Raw genomic sequence first — 25845 nt, forward strand, 5'->3', positions numbered from 1 at the left:
CCACTGTATGAGCTACTACATTGGAACGATATTAATGCAGAAAAATGCATAACGACTGAAATACCGTTGGTCTGGTTACAGATGTTTTAAATAATAAATGCTCATAGAAAGACTGATTCAACTCAATGGAAGACAATAAATAATGCTCTTGGAGTCAGCAAGGAGTTTTATATTTTTCCATGGAAGAACTCATTCTTTATCCACAATTTTATTTTCCCTCAGTGTAAGTGAAATCAAGTTTGGTCGCTGTATTATACTAGTCAGAACATGATTACTACTTATGTATTCTATAGCCCATGCAGCTTATGTGCTTATAAGAACTGCAATATAGGCTTCTTTGATGCTCATCAGCTTTTGGGAATGAGTATCAAACTATTTATCAAACTTGATTTGATAAATACAAGATCTTGTGAAGCTATGGTCTGTGACCTGTAGCTTACAGCGATGTTTCTAAAAGTATTCAAGTACAATCACTGTTATTTGGGCACTGTAGGAAATGCAAATTCTTGGGCCCCAGCCCAGACCTACTAATCAGAAATACTGGGGGTTGAGCCCAGTAACTTGTATATCTATGTTTTATCAAGTCTTTTACACAATACTGATATGCATTAAAGTTTGAGAACCACTGGTTCAGTAGTTCTCCACTTTTGGAACTGAAGAGTTTCAAAGTCTTTAAAAATGCACATAGCAATGTAATTCCAATCAAAATCCAAGAAGAATGTTCTTTATACATTGATACACTGAATGTAAAATATACATAAAATTCAGAGGACAAATAACAGCCTAGGCAAATATAAAAAGAAATCACACACACACATACACACACACACACGCGCGCACGCATACACAAATAAACAAGGCTGGATGGTTTACACTACAAGAAATGAAGACTTGTTAAAAGCAATAGTAATTAAGCCACTGTGGTAGAGGGGCAAGAATAGACAAATAGAACAGAAGAGAGACCCACACTAGGTGGTCATATAATTTATGACAAAGTTGACACAAATATGGCAGCAAAAGTTTGTTCTTTCCAGTAAGTTGTGCTGGGTTAATTAGATGTGCATGTTGGGAGAATGTTTACCTCATTCCAGGCAAACTAAAATCAATTCTAGATGGAATGTATATACTAAGATAAAGGTAAAACAATAAATTTGAGGTGAAAACAGAAAAAAAACTTAATGAATTTAGTGTACACAAAGATCTCTTAAATAAAACACAAAGAATGCTGACTATAAGAGAAAATAATTACTTTATTAAAATTAAGAGATTCTGTTCATCAAAACGCACTCTTAAGAGGATGGAAAGGCAAACCTATAGTGGCAGAAGGGATTTACAATACATGCATTTGACAAAAGACTTCTATCCAGTTGTATCCAGTAGTTTAAGAGCTCCCTCAAATGAATAGCAAAGAGTAAACAAGTCTTTAGAAAAATGAGCAGGAGGCTTTTACGGGCACTTCACAAAAGTTTACATCCAGTTGTATAGTAAATATATGAAAGAGAAGGTACTCAAGTTTCTTAGACATCAGTGAAATGCAAATTAAAATTATTATGTGACATCCCAATACACCCAGTAGGACAGAGTCAAAATGAAAAGGAAAAAATATCGTGTTGACTGATGATATGGAACAATCGAAACTCTTAAATTGCTGTTATCCTGCTCCTAGGTATATACCCAAAAAAATTGCAAACACCTGATCACCAAACAATATATTCCAGAATTGTTATAGCAGCAGTATTTGTAATATCAGCAAAGTAGAAATGCCCATCAATATAGTACGATGGATAAACAAATTGTGGGATAGCCGTTCACTGTAAAACTGTACCTCAGAAAGAATGCCAAATTTACAATTACACAGAAAACATAGATTAATCTCCCAAACATGTTGAATTTAAAAAGTGTGCGGTGTGTAATTTCATTCACATAAGTTCAAAACATGAAAAATCTATGGGAATAGCAGTTGGCAGTGGGATTGTGGGACAGTGAGGGGGCACAGAAGCTCTTCTGAGGAATCTGTTAATCTATTAATGTTATTTTAGATCTGCTTACATGGGTGTATTCAGTTCTCCACTTTTGGAACTAATAATCTGAAGAGTTTAAGTATTTAAAAATGCACAGGGCAATGTAATTCCAATCAAAATTCAAGAACAATGTTGTAAAAGTTAGACTTCTGTAAATACATGCACTTTTCTGTTTGTGAGTTATACTTTTATTTTTAAAAGTTTCCTAGAAAATTCACAGAGAGATAGGGAAAGCTGTAATTTGAAAACAGCAATCTGGATACAGTGTATGGGAGAGATGGAGGTGGAGCTGGTTTGAGCGTATTGCTTTAGGCTAAAACAAAGACAATGGTAGTTTGGTTTAAGGTAGAAACAGGAAGGTTAGAGATAAACAGATAAATTCAAATGTAGAATTATGAGATAAAACTACCAGGACCTGGTGATGGACATGAAAGGTGAAGAGACCAAAGTGCTTGATTCTGTGAATCTGCAGATTACCTTCTAAGAAACTCCTGTGACAGAGGCGAGTGCACCAAGAGGTCAGCACCAGAATTCCCGGTGCTGTGTTGAAGTGGAGGAGGTGCTTCACCAGGGCAAAACTTGAGTTGAGACACGTGCTTGTCAGATGAAGTCTTTGGCACGTTGGTCATTCCTTGCTTTTTGGTTGACTTTCCTCACTGCTCTTTTACAGTAAAACACCTTCTGCTGGTTTTCCTCCTTATCTTTCAATTGTTCTTTCTCAGTTTTACTTATTGGTTCCTCCTCCGGAATGCCCAGCACTCTGCTCTAAATATTTTTTTCTTCCTTATTTATGTGATTATTCGGGTTCATCTTCTTTTCCAAAAATGTGCAAACACAACAATGTGCAAACACACCTCTAATTCCAGACTTATGTTCACAATCGTGTGGTTGATATCTCCTTTTGGGTATCTAATAGACATCTTAAATTTAGCATACGGGAAATGGAACATCTGGTCTTTCTTCTCAAACCCTCTTTTTGCAGCTTTCCGCATGTGGTAGTGTAGACTAGACGCTCTGAGGTCATGGTTGCCTCTTCTCTTTGTATCATACCCCACATTCCGTCTTTCAGCTCTGCCTTTAGAATATATTCTGAAATCCCACTGTTTCTCATTATTTATATTGCTACAGTCTCATTTGCACTATCATATTATCTCATCTGTGTTATTAAAGGAGTAGCCTACTTAGTTTTTTCTCTGCTTCTTCTCAGGTCCCCTCTCCATATTATATTTGCAATACAGCAACCAGAATGATCGTTTTAAAATGTGAATCCAATCATTTCTTCATCAAAATACCATAGTGATTCCCCATATACACAGAGTAAAATACAAAGTCATTATAAGTAGGTAAAAATACAAAGTCCTTATAAGTAAAATACAAAGTCCATTATAAGGCCCACAAGAATCCATATGACCTGCCTATTAATTTCCTTTCTGACCTTTTTTTGCTACCGTTCGACTATTTTTTCATTCTATTCTGTTCAATTTGGGAAACTTAATGTTCCTCTAACATTTTGGGCATGATCTTCACCGACCATCTGGTACAGCCTTACCTTGAATAAATTCCTGGATGGAACACTCTTTCCCTAATTTGCCCCTTTGCCAGCTCCCTCACTCTCTTCAAGTCTTTGATCAAACGTCACCTCAATCATTATCATATAAAAAAATGCCACCCATACCCAATAACACACTTCTGATACCACCTACCATGCTTTTATTTTTCTGTAGTGTGCACTGCCTTCTAATATATAATATAATTACTCAGTGTGTGTCCCCCGACCCCACTAAAAAATAAGGTCCAGGATCTGGGGGAGCTTTGTCTAATTATTTCACTGGAACTGTCTGACCCATAGTAGATGTGCTCAATAAAAATCTAAAATGTATTTATCTATTATGTCTATTTAAAAAAAATGTTTCTGCTTCTCCTGTTTCCTCACTAAAATGTAAATTTCAAGAATTTTGCTTTGCTCATCCACAGGTTCCAAATTTCTAGAAAAGTGCCTATCACATCCATAGGTAGTTTCTTAAATATTTATAGAATATATAAATATTGAACTGTTACGTGTAGGGCAACTCAGGTACACATGGAAAGTCACAGAAGGATTCTAGAATATGCTATGCTCTAGAACCACAAGTAGTTGAACATTGCTAGAGAGTCATAGTGAGAAAAGAATAATATTTGGAGATAAAAGTGGAACAGGAGTCAGGGAGAACTCACGAAAAACATGTAAGCCAGAGTACAAGGAAGCCAGCAAAAGTTCTAGATTTTTTTCCTTGGGGAGACAATGACAAAACAATGGAGAATTTTGTGGAGGAAAGTGACATTGTCAGATTCAAGTGTTAGGAAAATATCTCTGACAGAAGAGGAGAGGACAAACTGGAAGAATCCAGAATAAAGCCAGGTAAACTGATAAGTGGGCAGCTGCAATAATTCACTGTGAAAATTAAGAGTTGATACAAATATATGAATTTCTCCCCTCTAACTCAGTGGAAAATTTAATTGCACAGGTTAAATTCCATAATAAATAAAATATATATTTATGATGATACATGGAATAATTAAAATGCTGGTGTATTTTTCTCTTCATCTTCAAGGCCTGAAACATAAATTAGAATATCACATTGTAATGTATGAATATCATACTGATTTTTAGACTATACAAACTATGGACATCTTGAAAAAGAAACCACTACAATTTATCCAATACAACTACATAGCCTTTAATGTTTAATTTCTTACTTAAGGATCTCTTATAATCCTCTTCCCATTTTCAGTACTTCTTCCTAAGCAATTATATCTATTCTTAAAGATAGTTATAAATGAGTGATTCAAATGTCTTTACCTCTACCCAAGATCTCTCCTTTAGATTCATATGCACAAGTGTCTTTATACGAAGCAATATATTTTACAAAACGTGAAATATACAATTACACGTATCTATAAGAACATAATAATGTCCTTATGTGAATATATTTGACATCAGTATGCCATGTGCTTTATGCCACTTTCCTTTTCTCTGATGCATCCTTCAAAATCCTTGACATACACACTTGGATGATTCAAAAGTATCTGTGTCTCAAATGCAACATAACCAAAATTAAACTCATTATTCTATTCCCAAAACAGATCCCTTTCCAGGATTTCCTTACTCAGTGAATATGCCCACCAACCATGCAGAAATATGGACATCATCCTTGTGCCTTCTCTCTCTCTTATCCATTATTTCCAACATTCTTTTTTTTCCTGTATCAGAATGGAATGTTTATTATTATTATTATTATTTTATTTTATTTTATTTTTTATTATACTTTAAGTTCTAGGGTACATGTGCATAACGTGCAGGTTTGTTACATATGTATACTTATGCCATGTTGGTGTGCTGCACCCATCAACTCGTCAGCACCCCTCAATTCATCATTTATATCATGTATAACTCCCCAATGCAATCCCTCCCTCCTCCCCCCTCCCCATGATAGGCCCCAGTATGTGATGTTCCCCTTCCCGAGTCCAAGTGATCTCATTGTTCAGTTCCCACCTATAAGTGAGAACATGCGGTGTTGGTTTTCTGTTCTTGTGATAGTTTGCTAAGAATGATGGTTTCCAGCTGCATCCATGTCCTACAAAGGATGCAAACTCATCCTTTTTTATGGCTGCATAGTATTCCATGGTGTATATGCCACATTTTCTTAATCCAGTCTGTCACAGATGTACATTTGGGTTGATTCCAAGTCTTTGCTATTGTGAATAGTGCCACAAAACATACGTGTGCATGTGTCTTTGTAGTAGAATAATTTATAATCCTTTGGGTATATACCCAGTAGTGGGATGGCTGGGTCATATGGTACATTTAGTTCTAGATCCTGAGGAATTGCCATACTGTTTTCCATAATGGTTGAACTAGTTTACAATCCCACCAACAGTGTAAAAGTGTTCCTATTTCTCCACATCCTCTCCAACACCTGTTGTTCCTGACTTTTGAATGATTGCCATTCTAACTGGTGTGAGATGGTATCTCATTGTGGTTTTGATTTGCATTTCTCTGATGGCGAGTGATGATGAGCGTTTTTTCATGTGTCTGTTGGGTGTATGAATGTCTTCTTTTGAGAAATGTCTGTTCATATCCTGTCCCCACTTTTTAATGGGGTTGTTTGTTTTTTTCTTGTATATTTGTTTGAGTTCTTTGTAGATTCTGGATATTAGCCTTTTGTCAGATGAGTAGGTTGCAAAAATTTTCTCCCACTCTGTAGGTTGCCTGTTCACTCTGATGGTAGTTTCTTTTGCTGTGCAGAAGCTCTTTAGTTTAATTAGATCCCATTTGTCAATTTTGCTTTTGGCTGCCGTTGCTTTGGGTTTTTAGACATGAAGTCCTTGCCCATGCCTATGTCCTGAATGGTACTATCTAGATTTTCTTCTAGGGTTTTTATGGTATTAGGTCTAACATTTAAGTCTCTAATCCATCTTGAATTAATCTTCGTATAAGGGGTAAGGAAAGGATCCAGTTTCAGCTTTCTACTTATGGCTAGCCAATTTTCCCAGCACCATTTATTAAATAGGAATCCTCTCCCCATTTCTTGTTTCTCTCAGGTTTGTCAAAGATCAGATGGCTGTAGATGTGTGGTATTATTTCTGAGGACTCTGTTCTGTTCCATTGGTCTATATCTCTGTTTTGGTACCAGTACCATGCTGTTTTGGTTACTGTAGCCTTGTAGTATAGTTTGAAGTCAGGTAGCGTGACGCTTCCAGCTTTGTCCTTTTGACTTAGGATTGTCTTGGCAATGCGGGCTCTTTTTTGGTTCCATATGAACTTTAAAGCAGTTTTTTTCCAGTTCTGTGAAGAAACTCATTGGTAGCTTGATGGGGATGGCATTGAATCTATCAATAACCTTGGGCAGTATGGCCATTTTCGTGATATTGATTCTTCCTATCCATGAGCATGGTATGTTCTTCCATTTGTTTGTGTCCTCTTTATTTCACTGAGCAGTGGTTTGTAGTTCTCCTTGAAGAGGTCCTTGACATCCCTTGTAAGTTGGATTCCTAGGTATTTTATTCTCTTTGAAGCAATTGTGAATGGAAGTTCATTCCTGATTTGGCTCTCTGCTTGTCTGTTACTGGTGTATAAGAATGCTTGTGATTTTGCACATTAATTTTGTATCCTGAGACTTTGCTGAAGTTTTATCAGCTTAAGGAGATTTTGGACTGAGACGATGGGGTTTTCTAAAGATACAATCATGTCATCTGCAAACAGGGACAATTTGACTTCTTCTTTTCCTAACTGGATACCCTTGATTTCTTTCTCTTGCCTGATTGCCCTAGCCAGAACTTCCAACACTATGTTGAATAGGAGTGGTGAGAGAGGGCATCCCTGTCTTGTGCCAGTTTTCAAAGGGAATTTTTCCAGTTTTTGCCCATTCAGTATGATATTAGCTGTGGGTTTGTCATAAATAGCTCTGATTATTTTGAGGTATGTTCCATCAATACCGAATTTATTGAGCGTTTTTAGCATAAAGGGCTGTTGAATTTTGTCAAAAGCCTTTTCTGCATCTATTGAGATAATCATGTGGTTCTTGTCTTTGGTTCTGTTTATATGCTGGATTACGTTTATTGATTTGCGAATGTTGAACCAGCCTTGCATCCCAGGGATGAAGCCCACTTGATCATGGTGGATAAGCTTTTTGATGTGCTGCTGAATCCAGTTTGCCAGTATTTTATTGAGAATTTTTGCATCGATGTTCATCAGGGATATTGGTCTAAAATTCTCTTTTTTTGTTGTGTCTCTGCCAGGCTTTGGTATCAGGATGATGTTGGCCTCATAAAATGAGTTAGGGAGGATTCCTCTTTTCTATTGATTGAATAGTTTCAGAGGGAATAGTACCAGCTCCTCCTTGTACCTCTGGTAGAATTCAGCTGTGAATCCATCTGGTCCTGGGCTTTTTTTTGGTGGGTAGGCTATTAATTGTTGCCTCAATTTCAGAGCCTGCTATTGGTCTATTCAGCGATTCAACTTCTTCCTGGTTTAGTCTTGGAAGAGTGTAAGTGTCCAGGAAATTATCCATTTCTTCTAGATTTTCTGGTTGATTTGCGTAGACGCATTTATAGTATTCTCTGAAGGTTGTTTGTATTTCTGTGAGGTCGGTGGTGATATCCCCTTTATCATTTTTTATTACATCTATTTGATTCCTCTCTCTTTTCTTCTTTATTAGTCTTGCTAGTGGTCTGTCAATTTTGTTGATCTTTTCAAAAAACCAACTCCTGGATTCATTGATTTTTTGGAGGGTCTTTTGTGTCTCTATCTCCTTCAGTTCTGCTCTGATCTTAGTTATTTCTTGCCTTCTGCTAGCTTTTGATTGTGTTTCCTCTTGCCTCTCTAGTTCTTTTAATTGTGATGTTAGAGTGTCAATTTTAGATCTTTCCTGCTTTCTCTTGTGGGCATTTAGTGCTATAAATTTCCCTCTACACACTGCTTTAAATGTGTCCCAGAGATTCTGGTATGTTCTATGTTTGTTCTCATTGGTTTCACAGAACATCTTTATTTCTGCTTTCATTTTGTTATGTACCCAGTAGTCATTCAGGAGCAGGTTGTTCAGTTTCCGTGTAGTTCAGCGGTTTTGACTGAGTTTCTTAGTCCTGAGTTCTAGTTTGATTGCACTGTGGTCTGAGAGACAGTTTTTTTATAATTTCTGTTCTTTTACATTTGCTGAGGAATGCTTTACTTCCAATTATGTGGTCAATTTTGGAATAAGTGTGATGTGGTGCTGAGAAGAATGTATATTCTGTTGATTTGGGGTGGAGAGTTCTATAGATGTCTATTAGGTCCGCTTGGTGCAGAGATGAGTTCAATTCCTGGATATCCTTGCTAACTTTCTGTCTCGTTGATCTGTCTAATATTGACAGTGGAGTGTTGAAGTCTCCCATTATTATTGTATGGGAGTCTAAGTCTCTTTGTAAGTCTCTAAGGACTTGCTTTATGAATCTGGGTGCTCCTGTATTGGGTGCATATATATTTAGGAGAGTTAGCTCTTCCTGTTGAATTGATCCCTTTACCATTATGTAATGGCCTTCTTTGTCTTTTTTGATCTTTGATGGCTTAAAGTCTGTTTTATCAGAGACTAGAATTGCAAGCCCTGCTTTTTTTTGTTCTCCATTTGCTTGGTAGATCTTCCTCCATCCCTTTATTTTGAGCCTATGTATGTCTCTGCATGTGAGATGGGTCTCCTGAATACAGCAGACTGATGGGTCTGGACTCTTTATTCAGTTTGCCAGTCTGTGTCTTTTAATTGGCACATTTAGTCCATTTACATTTAAGGTTAATATTGTTATGTGTGAACTTGATCCTGCCATTATGATATTAACTGGTTATTTTGCTCGTTAGTTGATGCAGTTTCTTCCTAGCCTTGATGGTCTTTACATTTTGGCATGTTTTTGCAATGGCTGGTACCAGTTGTTCCTTTCCATGTTTAGGGCTTCCTTCAGGGTCTCTTGTAAGGCAGGCCTGGTGGTGACAAAATCTCTAAGCATTTGCTTGTCTGTAAAGGATTTTATTTCTCCTTCACTTATGAAACTTAGTTTGGCTGGATATGAAATTCTGGGTTGAAAATTCTTTTCTTTAAGAACATGAATATTGGCCCCACTCTCTTCTGGCTTATAGAGTTTCTGCCGAGAGATCTGCTGTTAGTCTGATGGGCTTCCCTTTGTGGGTAACCCGACCTTTCTCTCTGGCTGCCCTTAAGATTTTTTCCTTCATTTCAACTTTGGTGAATCTGGCAATTATGTGTCTTGGAGTTGCTCTTCTCGAGGAATATCTTTGTGGCGTTCTCTGTATTTCCTGAATTTGAATGTTGGCCTGCCCTACTAGGTTGGGGAAGTTCTCCTGGATGATATCCTGAAGAGTGTTTTCCAACTTGGTTCCATTTTCCCCCTCACTTTCAGGCACCCCAATCAGACGTAGATTTGGTCTTTTTACATAATCCCACACTTCTTGCAGGCTTTGTTCATTTCTTTTTCTTCTTTTTTCTTTTGGTTTCTCTTCTCGCTTCATTTCATTCATTTGATCCTCAATCGTTGATACTCTTTCTTCCAGTTGATCGAGTCGGTTACTGAAGCTTGTGCATTTGTCACGTATTTCTCGTGTCATGGTTTTCATCTCTGTCATTTCGTTTATGACCTTCTCTGCATTAATTATTCTAGCTGTCAATTCTTCCACTCTTTTTTCAAGATTTTTAGTTTCTTTGCCCTGGGTACGTAATTCCTCCTTTAGCTCTGAGAAGTTTGATGGACTGAAGCCTTCTTCTCTCATCTCGTCAAAGTCATTCTCTGACCAGCTTTGATCCGTTGCTGGCGATGGGCTGTGCTCCTTTGCAGGGGGAGATGCGCTCTTATTTTTTGAATTTCCAGCTTTTCTGCCCTGCTTTTTCCCCATCTTTGTGGTTTTATCTGTCTCTGGTCTTTGATGATGGTGACGTACTGATGGGTTTTTGGTATATGTGTCCTTCCTGTTTGATAGTTTTCCTTCTGACAGTCAGGATCCTCAGCTATAGGTCTGTTGGAGATTGCTTGAGGTCCACTCCAGACCCTGTTTGCCTGGGTATCAGCAGCGGAGGTTGCAGAAGATAGAATATTGCTGAACAGCAAGTGTACCTGTCTGATTCTTCCTTTGGAAGCTTCCTCTCAGGGGTGTACTCCACCCTGTGAGGTGTGGGGTGTCAGACTGCCCCTAGTGGGGGATGTCTCCCAGTTAGGCTACTCAGGGGTCAGGGACCCACCTGAGCAGGCAGTCTGTCCTTTCTCAGATCTCAACCTCCACGTTGGGAGATCCACGGCTCTCCCCAAAGCTGTCAGACAGAGTCGTTCACATCTGCACAGGCCCCCGCTGCTCCCCCTGTTGGTCTTCAGCTGTGCGCTGTCCCCCGAGGTGGAGTCTACAGAGACAGGCAGGCTTCCTTGAGCTGCTGTGAGCTCCACCCACTTCGAGCTTCCCAGCGGCTTTGTTTACCTACTTAAGCCTCAGCAATGGCGGGCACCCCTCCCCCAGCCTCGCTGCTGCCTTGCGGATAGATTGCCGCAGACTGCTGTGTTAGCAATGAGGGAGGCTCCGTGGGCATGGGACCCTCCCCTGCCAGGTGTGGGATATATTCTCCTGGTGTGCTTGTTTGCTTAAAGTGCAGTATTGGGGTGGGAGTTACCCGATTTTCCAGGTGTTGTGTGTCTCACTTCCCCTGGCTAGGAAAAGGGATTCCCTTCCCCCTTGCGCTTCCAGGTGAGGCGATGCCTCGCCCTGCTTCAGCTCTCGCTGGTCAGGCTGCAGCAGCGGACCAGCACCAATTGTCTGGCACTCCCTAGTGGCACTCCCTAGTGAGATGCCCCCAGTACCTCAGTTGAAAATGCAGAAATCACCGGTCTTCTGTGTCGCTCACGCTGGCAGTTGGAGACTGGAGCTCTTCCTATTCGGCCATCTTGCTCCGCCCCTATTATTATTTTTTTAATTTAATTTCATTTTAATTTCCAGGTTACATGTACAGGACATGCAGGTTTGTTACATAGGTAAATGTGTGCCACTGTGGTTTGATGCACCTATCAACCCATCACCTAGGTATTGAGCCCCACACGCATTAGCTACTTAGCTTGATGTTCTTCCTCCCCCTGCTCTCTGACAGGCTCCAGTGTGTGTTGTTGCCCTCCCTGTGTCCATGTGTTCTCATTCCAACATTGAGTCTTATCAATTTTACACCAAAGATGTCTTTCAAATATTCCCACTTGTTGTTATCACTGCCACCACCTTAGTCCAAGCTACCATCGTCTCTTGTCTTAATCATTCTAGCAGCCTCCTAACTAGTTTCGTCTCAGACACTCTTGTGCCTTTCTTTCCTCTCAATGTATTCTCCACATTCAAGCAAAAATGATCATTCAATATGCAGATCTCATTTTGTCAGACATATGCTTCAAAGATTTTTTTTTCAAAAAAAAAATCTTTCAAAGGATTTGATTGATTTTGGGATTAGGATCAAAGTCATTAACAAGGTCTGCATAATCTGGTCTCTCTCTAACTCTGCTCCATAAAAGTCTGCATCATTTGTCCCCTCCATAACTAACTCTTCTCCTTCTTAATAAAAATATTATTTATCTTGTCCCATCACATGACTTTTATACTTGCTGCTCCCTCTACCTGACCTACTATCCTAATGCTCCTGATGCAATCATCCATACCCCAGCTCTCCTGGGTAATGACTACTAATCCTTTAGCTTTCAGTCCAACCGTCATTTTCTCAGGGAAGCCTACCCACTTCTTCAGAACATACCACATCCTTCAAGTACCTTTTAATTTAAACCCCTATCATAGTATAATTTACATTTTTCTGTTTGATTATTGGTCAATGCCTATATGCCTCCCCAGCCTGTAATCTCTGTAAGGTCAGAGAGTTTCTGTGTACAGTACTATACTGCAAGTACCCAGAATAGACCCTAGAACATTTATATGATCAGTAAATATTTGGTTGATGCAAGAACCATTTGGTTCCCCAAATGATTCACTCCATAATGAACATCACCAAGAAGGAAGAGGATGCCATTAGCTCACTAAGCCCTTGTGGGTGTCAGGCAAAACAAGGCAAAAAGTTTAAGGAATAAACATAATTGACCTCTTTTGACTTTATCTAGGTTGCCTTTGACACCTAATTGAGTGTTAGTCCTACATATTATGGCATGCAAAAAGGTCTTCAATTGAGTTCTGGAAATTAGATGCCAAATCATTGGCTCAAAACCATTTTGATTTAAGTTAAACATCAGTTAAGTTATAGATTTTAATCATTTTTTTATCCTTGAGTACGTCATCTGATTTATATAACAACTACATTTAAAACTATTTAAGTCCCATGGATCTGGGAACTAAGGGACCTGAAGAAGCTGATCCTGAGATTTTTTTACTCTTATAGAACACTTGTTTCCGGAAAGCTGAGTGTTGGTAACAGCTTAATAGATCGGGTAGCTACACAATAACCCTGCACAGGCGGTATATATTAAGATCAGCTTTGGGTCGCTGAGGATTTTTTCTTTTTTGAAATATGAGATCTAAAATAATTTGGTTTCTAGCTGCTTGCCACCATTCTCACCCCACACTTGCCGTTTTACATATGATTACTGAGTTGACCCCAGAGGCTTTTAGGTTGAGAGGCTGCAAGGTCAGTGTCCCTGCCACCTCCCAATCTCTGCCTGTACCTACCTCAGACGTGTCTTTGTACTATCCCTGCTGGACACTGCACCTTTCCATAATTATAAATGTCTGTTTTCAGTGACTTCAAAGGTTTCTCAGCACTGGGAGTCCTCCTTCAAAGCCTCTGCATTGCTGAGGAACTTCTGTCATTGACAGGAGGTCTTGCTTTGAAGTTTTTCATGCCATTTATTGATTTCCCCCTTTAAAGATGTTCAGATTAGAAAATGCTTCACCCCCTTTGAACATGTGCATATTTTTATGATGTTGAAGGGTTAATCCTTTGAAGATATTTACATTTTATAGCAACGTCCTTATATGAATAACTTTGACATCAGATATGCCACATGCTTTATGACACTTTCCTTTTCTCTGCTGGATCCTTCAAGATCAAGATCCTCTCAATTTAGTTCATTGTTGGTTCTTACATTATACTTTTGTTCCTTTTTAAATATAATGCCCAAGAACTCAGTAAATGTGATTTAAAAAAAGGGGGGGATTGCGTAATTTATAAATAGCCTTTATTCCAATTATTTACTTAAGTTTTCTTACAGTTGGGACATGTTTAATGTTTAGGAGTATTTGCAATGTTTTCTGGACCTCATGACCATTTTTAGTGTTCTAAAGTTATACATCAGCACCAACAAAGGTTAGCTTTGAAAAGTAGCTCTTAGTGATAAAATGCATAATTTCATACACATTTTTCCTTGTACATGTGCTTAAACCTCAGTTTTCTAGTGCCTTGAAGAGAATAAGGATGATACGAGGATTAAATTTGAAAACTGCACTTTAGGAGTTTACTACAGTGCCTCACACATAGTAAGTTAGCTATGTCTGTGGCAATTAAATGACCAAATCCAATTAGTTCAATACTGGATAACAGCCCATATAATGTTTTAGGCATTAGCTTTAGGACTGTCCCTGCTGATCAGAAGTACACTACCTCCCTCTAATGAACTGATTTCAGCAATTCTTCCACTTGGAATTTCTCTCATTTACCTTAAGATTTCGATTACTGATACAGGTAGAATAAAGTACTATTAGGAGAGGTAATGCTTTAAATCCTAGTGTAAATGAAGACTCTGAAAGCATGTTGTGATGATACAGACAAACAAGAAAAGGAGGAAACAGTCCTCAAGAGTAAAAAGGGAGCTGGGAAAATTGAGGGAGCAATGGTGGTAAAGAAAATGGGGTAAATGTGAACTTTCACACAATTTTTTTCAAAGGTTGAAAATATATACACACAAACACATCACCCCTAAGCCTACTTTGTAACTAAAAATAATAAGTAGTGGTATAATGCAAATTAAACTACAGGTGCCAAATCTAGAAATGCCACACACAAAGAAAATAAATATAATTGGCATGAATTTTGATGCCTAGTGGGCTGGTAAACTTGTATTAAATGTAGTCCAGTTGTTAACCAGGAATCATATATGACCTCCCTGTGCATAATAAAAATAAAGTAGCTCTATTTAATTTCTGTGTTTGGCATAATTAGATTGTAATCATAATATCAGGGAAACATTTTCATTTTCCTGGATGTCAGTGATTGACTTTCATTTCCCTAGCACTCTGAATGAATTGTTTCATTCAGTAATTTAATCATTTATTTATTTATTTAATATTTATACAGTGCCAAGGAAGCAGAAATGGCCAATAAACATATAAAAAGATACTCAGCTTCACTATTCATGAGGGCAATATAGAGTAAATGTAGACAACAATAAGGTACATATTTTATCCATTACCCAGTAATAGCGAGTGTTGTTATCTTACTAGTATCGAGTGCTGTTAGGATTGTGGGGGAATTTGTATTTATTATACATTGTTGGAGGAGGTATAATTCGATATATATTTTTGGAATAAGATTAGAAATTATTTATAAAATGGAAATGAGTATATCCTTCAATCCAGAAGTGTTCCCTCTCAGCTTTATTTGCAGAACCATCGTGTTTGTGGTAGCATTGTATTAATAGGAAAAAAAAAAAAAAAGAAAGAAGGAAAAGAAATAGAGGGAAGAAAGGAAAGAAGGAAAAAAATAAGTTAAATATCTAAACATCCACTAATAGTGGAATGTTTGAATGAACTATGGATATTCTATTGCACAAAATACTGCACAGGAGTTAAGCAAAAAACAAACAAACAAAAAGCCATAAGCTACTATCTCTATGACCAGAGATGAAAAACTTTTTAACCATGTGGAAAGAGAAAAAAGGCAAAACTTGAAGAATAATACAGACTGAGTGAGGCTGGTAATATATGATACACAAAGTGTAAAATATATATGTTTATATGTGTGTGTAAGAAATACAATGTTGCCTGTGTTCTGAGGCTGCATTTGAGGGTGTTAATCAATGTGGGCTCTTTATCTCAATTAATTAATCAATATGTAATTGATTATTAATCTTTGCATAAGTTTATAATAATATATAAATATATTTATATATTCTTGTGACATCCTTTCTGTAATAGGGATATATTCATATATTCTTTGTGTAATTAAAATAAATAAGTAAAACTAACTGCAAACATATTTCATAAATCATCTTCTAAACAAGTTAATACACCAGATTTCATTCCAAACATGCAAATATTCAGATTGTCGGTTAGTCATTAAATTTGTATTTAATTTTGTGCAAGTTCCCCATTAGTCAAGAAATCTAATGTGCTACATCTTATTAATTTATTAGAAGGGTACAAAAGGGAGATGGCTTTATGCTTTTGGATCAGGTAGTAAAAAGATTACTGTCCCAAAGATACTTTAGATGTAATGTGTCTGCCCTCGTATATATAATCAGCAGGCAGAGGCAAGAAATGTGTCCCAAGCAAAGTCTCATGTATGTTTATACCCACCCAATCTCCCACCAAGGCTCCCGAACCCCAGAGTTGCCCAAGAATCTATACTGGTGCCAGTGCTACCAAATTCTTCTCCACTTCCTCGACTGGAAATATTGGAAACAGAGCAATACATTTCCTGAGTTGTACATGTAACATCAAAATGTTCAGGTTTTCAAATATATATTTCATGTCCAAGAGTTCCCCTCCTCTTTTCTTAATCTTGCTAACATGAAAATGTATCTTTCCAACTCTTAAAGGATCTTAAGCCCTGATACTTAAAATTTTATTACAAAATCAGAACCTTTGAAGTTCCAGTTGATTTTGAACATAGTATAATGCATTTTAATATATTGATTCTCTTCTGGAGTCCTGTAACTATAAAGAAAATAAAAGACATATATACATATATGTATGTGTGTGTGTGTGTGTGTGTATCCCTCATTCGTGAGAGAACAGGCTCTAGCTATTGAACAGACTGTAGATATTTGGCCTTAATATTTATTAAATTGATGCAACATATCTGGCCTTAATGTTTATTACACATGAACATGTTTTTTTATTAAGATATAGTTTATTTTAAAATTGCTCTATTTTTGACATCGATAGTTTCTTTGGGGGGTGAATTTTAACATATTTCCAACTCCTGAGTCTTGGATTGTATTCCTAGACAGCTAGCTGGTATTTAGACCTTTTATTTTGAAAATTAAGCATAATTTTTGTCTAACCTCTCTTAGATTGTGGTCTGGTTGACAAATTTTATCTTACATTTTTCTCATTAGTGAACATTGTTAAAGAAGGCTATTAATAGCAACTCTCTGAGTCATGGAACTACACTATTATTCAGTGAATACATAGCAGTCTTTATTGGCCTTTCTATACAATCCTCCGTTGTTTCATAGGATTATTTGATACCAAGGAAAACATTAAAATATGCTATCCTAAGGGGAAAACTTGGATTGATTATGGCTATTTATCTTCAACTATGGGTGTAAAAGCAATGTCAATGCAATAAATTGTCCAAAATAAAATGCCCCATTAGTATTTAGAGGAAAAATTGAAAATGTGGCAGAACATGTGTCTACAGATTTTTATTTACTAAAAACATATCTGAAATTTTAGCTTCAACAAAAACTGCACACGTGAGTTTTTCTTTCTCTTCTAAATTGAAATTGCCTTTATAATTGTCAAACAACATGTGTTACCAAATGAGTGCTGCTTATTTACCTTTATTTTTCCTATGAATTAATAAAATTACTTTTATTACATGTCACAAGCCACTTTTCAAAACTTTTTGAGGTTTCCAAACAAAATTTAAAACAACATAGGCAAAAATATTTGTAAAATCTCTATAAGTTTTTATCCCATTAATGAATATTGAATGAATATTGAGTGCCAACAGCTGACATCACATAGAGACAAATATCATATGGCTTCTGCTCACCATAATGCCCAAAGATCATCAAAGCCATTTGAGGAGGCTACCATGTAGCTTGACACTTGCACTACAATGAAGCAAGCATGGGATTGCAGGAGCATCTAAGACAAAGGGAGCCTCCCCAAGGTTGGGAAGGGTAAGCACAAGGGGACGGTTTCAGATTTTTTAGAAGAGGTAACATCTCAACAGAATCTCTAAATATCATCAGAGGTTACCTATTTGAGAGATTCGGCAAAGGTAATTACAAACATAAAAAATGGTAATCTAAATATGCTAAGACCTAAAGCAGCATAGGATTTTTATAGATTCTCAAATATTTCAGCATGTATGACACAAGAAGAGGTTCAAGGAGGTACAGGGCTAGTCCTAGAGAGGTAGACAAATGCCCAGTGTGATGCCATGATAGGTGGGAGAGTGCTTGGGTGCCAACTAGGGAAACTGGAATGGACACAATAGAGAGGCATTAAAGATCTTCAGTCATAAGTGAGAGTTAGTCAGATGCCGAGTTCAGAAAGACCATCCAGTCATTCAGAGCAAATCAATTCTTTCAACTGCTTAGGAAAAATGTATATGGAGTCCTCCTTTACTCTGTGCCTTCTGTCACACCCCGTTCTGGTTCAGCAAATCTTACTGGCTTTTATCTTGAAAATATGTCCAAAATATCAGCAGTTCTTGGTAGATATCACTTCCACGCAGGTCTGAGTCACCATAATCCTGCCTAAAGATTATTGCAATTATATCCTAACTGATCTCTCCACTTCTGCTCTTGTTCTCTTCTAATCTAATCTCTATAGGAGCCAGAATGATGCTTTTAAAACACTTCAGACCACGTCATCATTCTCAGTTATTAGAAATGCATTATATCTTGTTGGCTTCTTATTGTCTCTTTATTAGCTTCTTGTTGTTACTCGACAGATTACTACCAATTTACTGGCTTAAAATATCACACATTTATTATCATAGTCTGGAGATCAGAAGCCTGATATGAGTTTCACTGGATGAAAATCAAAGGTGCTGGTAGAGCTGTGTTTCTTCTTCAAACTCTATGGGACAATTAATTCCTTGCCATGTGTGTTAGTCAGGGTTCTCTAGAGGGACAGAACTAATAGGATATATGTATCTATGAAAGAGAGTTTATTAAGGAGAATTGAGTCACATGATCACAAGTCCCCTGATAGGTCATCTGCAAGTTGAGGAGCAAGGAAGCCAGTAATGGATCCGTCTGAGTCCCAAAACCTCAAAAGTAGGAAAGCTGACCCTGCAGTCTTCAGTCTGTGGCCAAAGGCCTGAGAATCCCTGGCAAACCCCTGTGTAAGACCAAGAGTCCAAAAGTTGAAGAACTTGAAGTCTGATGTTCAAGGCCACGAAACATCCAGCACAGGAGAAAGATGAAGACTGGAAGACTCAGCAGGTCAAGTCCTTCCATACTCTTCTGCCTGCTTTAATATAGCCATGCTGACAGCTGATTAGATGGTGTCCATCCATATTGAGGGTGGGTCTGCCTTTCTTAATCCACTGACTCAAATGTTAATCTCCTTTGGTAACACCCTCACAGAACACCCAGAAACAGTACCTTGCCTCCTTCAATCCAATCAAGTTGACATTCAATATTAACCATCACAAGTTCATCCTTTGTCAACTTGAACCCATTGCACATCTCCCGAAATCATACAAATCTTCAAATAAAGACAATAATAAGGTCATAATTACACCTAACATAATACAGCTATCCTTCATACAACCATAAATTCACTAATTCTTAATCTAAATGCTGTCACCTAGGGTTAACAACACTTAAGTATTGATATGAACTCAATAAATCTTATGCCACATGATAAAGGAAAAGGAAAGGAAATAAAATGAAGATATTTTCTTAATACAAATGTATCCATGCACAAACATGTTCTTAACAAACTAAGGAGGAAACACATGACAATTATAGTTCTCATTTCTGCAACTGGTCATGTGGTCATAGCTGGTATTGATTATTACCTTCTTCTACCACTCATTCTGTATTCTCTTTGCCTTTTGTGCACATCTCAGAGATTGTGGCTTTTTACCTTATGGAGTGACCCAAATCTTCATTCCTGAAGGGTCTGTGTCACATGTAGTCCTGCCTGGATTGAGTCGTTGTAGTTTCCCATTGACCTTAATCACATGGCATGGTAATACTAAGAGACACCCTAAAGAATCTCCTGTACTCCACGCATACTCTTGCTTACCTCCACTGTGGAGTAGTAGACCAATTTCATCTCGATAGTCAGGTCAATCACCTCAGCCAATACTGTAACTCCCTTTTTAGCCTGTTGACTTTTTAGCCTGGTAAAAACCATAGGCATTTAAGTCATTTCTTCACGTAACTTACTTGTACCTTCAGGACTTGCTTGAACTCAATCACATATATACCACTTCCATTTGATGATGGAATGCTGCTGTGCACACCCAACTTTAGGGCTAGATGGGTCATAAAGCACCCAATTCAAGACAGGCAATTTGGGTCACATGGTGCCTTAATGACTCATGGTCAAAAGTTCAGTTTCCACCAAAGCCCAGTAACAGGTCAAGAGCTGTCTCTCAAAAGGAGAGTAGTTTTCTGCAGAAGGTAGCAGGGCCTTGCTCCAAAATCCTAGTGGCCTCTGCTGTGATTCAACTATAGGAGCCTGCCAAAGGCTCCAAACATCATCCCTATCTGCCACTGACACCTCCACCACCATTGAATCTGATGGGTCTTATGGCCCAAGTGGCAGAGCAGCTTGCATGGCAGCCTGGACTTGTTGCAGAGCCTCCTCCTGTTCTGGACCCCACTCAAAATGGCAGTTTTTCAGGTCATTCATAAATGGGTTGGAGTAGCACATCCAAATAAGGAATATGTTGTCTCCAAAATCCAAATAGACCCACTAAGCATTGTGCCCCTTTCTTAGTTGTAGGGGGCGGGGCAAATGCAACAACTTACCCTTCACCTTAGAAAGAATATCTTAACAGACCCCACACCACTGGACCCCTAGAAATTTCACTGATGTAGAAGGTCCCTGAATTTTAGTTGGATTTGTTTCCCTTTCTGTGGCATCCAAATGTCTCAACAATAAGTCCAGAGTGTTTGCTATTTCTCGTTCATTGGGTCCGATCAGCATAATGTTACCAATATAATGAATTTGTGTGATATCTTGTGGAGTGGAGAAGCGATCAAGATCTCTGAACAAGATTATGACACAAAGCTGGAGAGTTGATATAATCCTGAGTTAAGGCAGTAACAGTATATTGCTGGCCTTGCCAGCTGGAGACAAATTGCATCTGGTGGGTCTTATGGAGAGGAATAGAGAAAAAGGCATTTGTCAAGTCAATGGCTGCATACCAGTACCAGGAGATGTGCTAATTTGCTCCAGCAATGAAACCACATCTGGTACAACAGCTGCAATTGGGGTCACCACTTGGTTAAACTTATGATAATCCACTGTTATTCTCTAAGATACATCTGTCTTCTGCACAGGCCAAACAGGAGAGTTGAATGGGAATGTGGTGAGAATCACCACCCCTGCATCTTTTAGGTCCTTGATGGTGGCACTAATCTCTGCAATCTCTCCAGAAATTGATATTATTTCTGTTTTACCATTTTTCTAAGTACAGGTAGCCCTAATGGCTTCCATTTGGCCTCTTCCACCATAATAGCCCTCACCCTACCAGTCAGGGGGCCAATATGGGGGTTCTGCCAACTGCTAAGTATGTCTATGCCAATCATGCATTCTGGCATAGGGGAAATGACCACAGGATGAGTCCAGGGACCCACTGGACTCACTGTGAGTTAGATCTGAGCTAAAACTCCATGAATTACCTAACTTTCAAAAGCCCCTACTTTAACTGGAGGACCACAATGATGTTTTGTGTCCCCTGGAATCAGTCAGCTCAGAGCCAGTGTCCAGTATCTCTGAAACGTCTGGTCATTTCCCTTTCTCCAGTGCACAGTTACCCTGGTAAAAGGCTGAAAGTCTCCTTGGGGAAGGCTGGGAGAAAGAATAACAGTATAAATTTTCAGTAGTGTAGTGGTGTCCTTCTTGAAGGGGACCCTTCATTTAAGGGGTTCTGAGTCTGTAAACTGGTTTAAGTCTGGAAATTGATTGAGGGGCTGTGATTCTCTGTTTTAATAATTCAAATTAGTCTTTTGTCCACTTGACCTTGAAGTTTACTGCTTATACAAATTAAGTAAGAATGCAATAGGCTTCCTATCAATTTCACTTCTAGGAACATGGTGAATAATAAGCCAATGCCAGAGGTCTACATGAGTCTAGATTATTCTGATTGTCACTTTGCCTCTGCTGTCCATTATGATCCCTACGCCCACCTTGCCTTTGATGGTTGAGTGCTGCCACTTGGCCCCTGCCACCTCAGGATCCAATTATTCCTATTACATTTAACTTTTGTAGTTGAGTTATTGTGGTTCCCATTATAAGATCTGGCATACAGAGAAGAGTAATCACAGAGCTCTTCAAGGATGCGGCTGCTCCCCTCACAAATGTATTTCATATGGGTATGTCTTCTGGACTCTCCAAGCTGAGATGAGTAGGTATAAAGTCACTAATCTATTCTACCATCCCAGTCTCCCTGAGTCTTTGAATCCCTTTCTCTACATTAGACCAAGGGAGATCAGACATTTACAGCTCACTCACAGTGGGCCATCTTTTGATCCATATTTCAGCTAACCAAGCAAATAAACTATTAGAACCTTTTTTAACTCCCCAAGCTACAACATTAAATGCAGCATCCCTACTTAGTGTGCCCAAACCAATACATTCAACCTGATCCAACTTTATGTTCCATCCACCATTATCCCACACCCTTAATGTCTATTCCCATGCCTGTTCTCTGGATTTGTGCTTATATAAATAGGAAAACTCAAGTAGTTGTTTTGCAATCTAGAGTAGCTCCTTATGGGTCATACTCTGAACCCCAACTCTACAGACCTGCTGGGACTTTAGTCTAGTTATAGGTCTAAAGCAAACAGGGGTATTGGGGATGGGTCCTGAGGAGAATTAGCATTGTCTTGCCTGGTAACTGCCTCAGGGGAGGCCATCACTGTTGCCTCAGGCAGTTCATGGTTAATCTCCTCAGATAAAGGTGGAAAGGCTGATGGCAGTGTGTGTGAGGGAGTGGAGGTTGCCCCCAGTGGAAGTAGGGAGGCTGTTTCCTCTGGCAAAAACAGCTCATCAGAGTTTACAAGCTCAGTGTCCCCAGATCCATCATGGTCCTCCCACATGTCACCATTCCAAGTTTCAGAGTCCCATTCTTTTCCAATCAATGCCCTCACCTTAGCAGTAGACACCTGGAGAGACTGAGTATGTACCTTTCCTTACAGATCAGTCACTCACATAAGAGCTTATGTCTAATTTTCCACAGTTTTAACCCTTTGTCTACAGGAGCTAAAGACTCTCACTCAGGGCAAACTTAGAAGACTTGAGGCTCAGCATGCTTCTATTATCAGCAGTTAGAATCCCTGAACTCATCCTTTTATCCCTTTGTCCAGCAAACTTAGGAGCAACAGCCAACTTCATTATATTCCTTGGTTCTCCATATATAGTCAAAGGTATTATGTATAGAGCCACTAAACTTGCCTCTCATGAGTGGTGAATCAGGACTATCAAATGCACTTATTTTGCACAACTCTCTAAATAGTTCATGCCAAGGACTATCAGTGTTCTCCATACTATTAGAAGGAGAGTCCACAGCATTTTGGGATATAACCAGATTAAGCAGCCAACTCCAGAAACCCCAAAACCAACTAAAGAAATCCATCCTTAAAATTCTTTTCCTCTAGAACCATTCCTGGTACCAAAATCTATATTAGTCAGGGTTCTCAAGAGGGACAGAACTAATAAGATATATGTATCTATGAAGGGGAGTTTATTAAGAAGAATTGAGTCACATGATCACAAGGTAAAGTCCCACAATAGGCCATCTGCAAGTTGAGGAGCAAGGAAACCAGTAGTCAGTCTGAGTCCCAAAACCTTAGAAGTAGGAAAGCAGACAGTGCAGCCTTCAATCTGTGGCCAAAGGCCTGAGAGTCCCTGGCAAACCACTGGTGTAAGACCAAGAGTCCAAAAGCTGAAGAACTTGGAATCTGATGTTTGAGGGCAGGAAACATCCATCACAGGAGAAAGATGAAAGCTGGAAGACTCAGCAAGTCAAGTCCTCCCACGCTCTTCTGCCTGTTTTAATATAGCTGTGCTGACAGCTGATTAGATGGTGCTCACCCAAATTGAGGGTGGGTCTGCCTCTCCTAGTTCACTGACTCAAATGTTAATCTCCTTTTGGGAACACCCTCACAGAGCACCGAGGAACAGTACTTTGCACACTTCAGTCCAATCAAGTTGACACTCAATAGTAACCATCATGCCATGTCCACCTTCTAGAGGGCGCTCACATTCTTTGGCTCATTGTCCCTGCATCATGTCACTTTTTCTCCCTCTGCTTTTATGTTTGCATCACTTCATCTCTGACTTCAACATTCTTACCCATTATAAAAACTCTTGTGATTATATTGAGCCTACCAGGATAATCAGGATAATCTTCCCATTTTAAGATTATTAACTTAATCACTCTGCAAAGCTACTTTTCCCATATAAGACAATATATTCACGGATTTTAGAATTAGAATACAGATATTGTCAGGGGACTGTTACTCAGTTTACCATAGTTTCCATGGTAATGTTGTTTTAGTTTTTGTTATTTTGTGTTTGTTTTTTCTCCACTAAGAATTACACATTGAAATCATGAAATCATCCACTGACTTAAGCCTATATCACCAAATAAGGATGATACTAACTTTATCAATGAAATAAAGTTATTCAAAGCAACATACGTTTATAATAACATTGACTACAAAACTGAAAATGAAAACTATGTGAGTGATATATGAAATTTAAGCATTCTTGCTTCCTGGGGTTATCTAACAAGGAATGCATCCTTTTTCTTTGTCCCTACATAGGTTTAAAGTACCTACCTATCTTTTTTATTTGTGGATTATTATTTCATAATGTTATACATACTTGTTTGTGCTATGCGAGTACTGAGGTTTGAGAAGTTTAAGGCTGTTCGACTGGAAAGCGAATAAGGGTTACAATCTTCTCTCTACGACCTTTCATAATTTATAAGTCCAAATGGACTGAACAACACTGAATAATTAATTCATGCTGTGTTTAAGCCCCTATGCTTGCATGTTTTACACCCTAATTATTATGAATTCCTTCCTTGTGCAAATCTTTGATTCCCTAACCTAAATCAGGTTAATACAGACTCATATGCTCCAATTATGGTGATATCTTTCTCTTAACCTTGGCAGAAGGAACATTATAGTAGGTCAAAAAGTATCTTTGAGTTTCATTGAGAAATTAACCCATAAGGGAATTGTGCTCATGGTTGTAGTGTTAATTAGTTTCGCCATGAACATATTTTGTGGCTTAGTTAATATTCAGATACTCTCTGCATTTAAATAAAAATATACGCCCCAATATGCTAAAGCCAGTCAAATGTGATTTTTATTTAATGATTTTTTTCTTATGATTCAAGTAATTAGCACATTGCACATTTTAACTAATTAAGAAAAAATAACCGTCACCACACCCCAGTGAGTCATGCTGGTGGTGTTTCCCCAGTTCTAAAGGTAGAGAAGCTGGAGAGTAAGAATAGCTTTTCTACTAGGTTGTGGAAAGAGAAGGAGGATAAGAGACAACAAGCTCTTAGAATAGAAATCTGAGATATCTAACCCTTGAACATACTTTCTCCAAAATCCACGTGCTAAAATGAAAAAGAAAAAAGCAGATAATTTGGATTAAAACACACTGAAGCAAATAGTTTGGTAACTACATTCACTACATACATTCCCATTGCGTATTCATGGTTAAATATTATTATCTAGATAGGACATTACAATGGGTGTGTTCTCCAGAAAAAGTAAATGTTGTGTATATGATCATTGCATCCATTAGTCTGATTCCATATTAGAGAAAAATTCTAAGTGCCTTATGTTTATAGAATGAAAATACAAATTCTCTCAATGCTAGAATTAGTGAGTATATGCTCTTTTTCAACTCCACAGGAAAGTGATATTAAAGTAAGATTTTAGAATAAAGAAAATGGCTTTTTGGACAACTATCAAAACCTTCACAGAAAGTTTTCTCCCTTTTTAGAGATTTTGTACATACTACTCCTAATTTAAAATAATGTCTTCTTGAAAAAGTGTGAACCGTTTCTATTCTTGAATTTCATCCAAAAAAATAAGATTTGAGTAAAAAATATTAGCTGACCTTCTTGAAAGGTCTCATGCAATTACAGAATGAGGAAGAGAAATGACCATTCTTTAT

This window comes from Trachypithecus francoisi, unplaced genomic scaffold (genome assembly GCF_009764315.1).
Source record: "Trachypithecus francoisi isolate TF-2019V2 unplaced genomic scaffold, Tfra_2.0 Lachesis_group0, whole genome shotgun sequence".
Classification (NCBI taxonomy): Eukaryota; Metazoa; Chordata; class Mammalia; order Primates; family Cercopithecidae; genus Trachypithecus; species Trachypithecus francoisi.